Source organism: Limulus polyphemus, unplaced genomic scaffold, assembly GCF_000517525.1.
Source record: "Limulus polyphemus unplaced genomic scaffold, Limulus_polyphemus-2.1.2 Scaffold528, whole genome shotgun sequence".
Lineage (NCBI taxonomy): Eukaryota > Metazoa > Arthropoda > Merostomata > Xiphosura > Limulidae > Limulus > Limulus polyphemus.
The window spans coordinates 524,512-526,795 of record NW_013666138.1 but is presented as its reverse complement, the minus strand read 5'-3'; positions in this window follow the sequence as shown (position 1 = coordinate 526,795).

Sequence of the window (2,284 nt, the reverse complement as noted above, 5' to 3'; positions counted from 1 at the left end):
GCAATTCAATTCCCTTTAATTAGTTTCACGTTAACTGGCGCACTTATATACAGGAATAGAGGGCGCCCAGCACATTCTGGATTATTCATGATGTTCCCCCGATCCTTCGAGAATATCATGACGTGTTACCAGAGTCACGTGACTACCGCTGTCGTAACAATATATATACGTGTATAGGTAAACTACTTAAACCTGATGATGACAAACGCTTCTCCAAACATTGTACATTTGTTACTGTATTAAACTTACCTTATCTCAAGTTATCCGATGTCTTCTCATCGAAGACAATTTCTGTAGCTTTCAAACATATATATTTCAAGAAATACTTTTACAATTCACAACGAAAGGAACATTTACAGAAACTATAAAAAAAACTCAACCTATATACTTACTCTATTAATACACGATAATTTTTGCTCTATCAAAAAATATTTCAATTTCCATTATTGCTATTTTCAAAGCTGTGTTTTCTTAGTAAATGATTAAACCACTTTATATGGCACCATAACAAGGTTTCAACCAAGGTCTGTACAAAAATTACGGAAAACACTGAAAATTCAAAAAATGTATAATATATTTTCAAGGGGTGACAAGTTATTCTTTGGGATAGTAGGAAAAAATTTTAAAAATCAACAAGTAGCTTGTTTTCTTTGTTTGTTTTGGTAGAGCAAGGTCACAGGGAGCTTTGCTGTGTTATCCGCGGGGAATAGAACCTCAGATTTCAGCGTTGTAAGTCCATGGATTTACCGTTGTCCCACCGGGGGACGCTTGTTTTGTTTACAAACAAAACTCTTTGCAGCTGTGCAGAAGTGAAAATATTACGTTTTTTCTTCATTAATTACACTAAATAAGTATCAGAACAAAAACATGTCGATTATAAAATAGTTTTGAGTTAAAACTGCTTAAGTACTTACAATTAACATATACAATCGCCTTACAAATTTGCGGCGAAAGTATATGAAAAGCTAAAGGAAATTCAGTCTTCAGGTACAATCATTTAGGAATAAATTATTTTATTCATCCTAAACTGTAGTACAGGAAAATGTATGATACTTGCAAAGTAGTACTAAAGCTGTAACAACTTAAAAATAATTCAATGCATAGTGTTCCGCGGATTTCTCCTTACAAATTTTCACAGGACTGATTTTTTTTTTTTTTATCAAAATAAACATATTACTTCGTGACATTTTCAAACAACAGACTTTATCACCTTAAAACATCAATAATAAAATACTTAAGAACGACTAGTTTCGGCTATAGGCCTACATTGTGAAAGTTAATTGAATACTTAGTTCATTGTTGGAAATAAAGTTATTTTTCAAAACACGTGCAAAAATCAACACATGATAATTGAGGAACATAAAATAAAATAAAAGATAGAACTGTTAAAGCTCGCTAGATGGAGTACTTATTTTAAACATGATTCATGCACGTTTCAAATAATGTTAAACGTTGTTAGAAGTCCATACTTTAAGAAACTGTTACTCAAAACAGGGGCAATCCAGGATGTTGTAGGGGGTTCCAACAAGACCTATTTTCTAGCACTACTGTTTATATTACTTTCGTTGTTTTGATTAATTATAACAGCAAATTATTTGCAACTTTAATAATAAAATCAATTAGAAAGTCTACAAAATCATTATGAGTAGCTCAGGTTATAATTCTACGATTTCAAAGCTTATATCTTTATTTCTAGCATTGTGATGATATGAAAATAAAACAGTTAAAGATAAACATTCCAAATTTCGAAATATAAAATAAATAATTATAATTGGAAATTTTAGCATTCGTAAATAAAATACCTGTTTCAATAATTTTTTGAGTCATTACTTATATGTCATAGCACTTGCATTTTGGACATCAAGAATAGCGGCAATGGGAATCAAATCTGAAACAAATCACAAAGCACCCCCTCAACCCACTCATTATGTAGCTTTGTGCTTAATAAAAACACAATGGCAATATTTCAAACTACTTAGATATTCGAAATAATCGAATACCCTAATTTCGATAAATTAATTGTTGAAATCTAGTAACTGGAACAACTCATTTCGATAAATTAATTGTTGAAATCTAGTAACTAGAACAACTAATTTTGATAAATTAATTGTTGAAATCTAGTAACTAGAACAACTAATTTCGATAAATAGATTATTTTCCTAACAATCCTTTAAAGTAATTTCGATAAATAGACTGTTGGAATAATCAAAAACGTAACAATCGGAAACACTAATCTTGATTAATTAATAATTTTAGTGCCATTAATTGATTAATCGTGATTTCA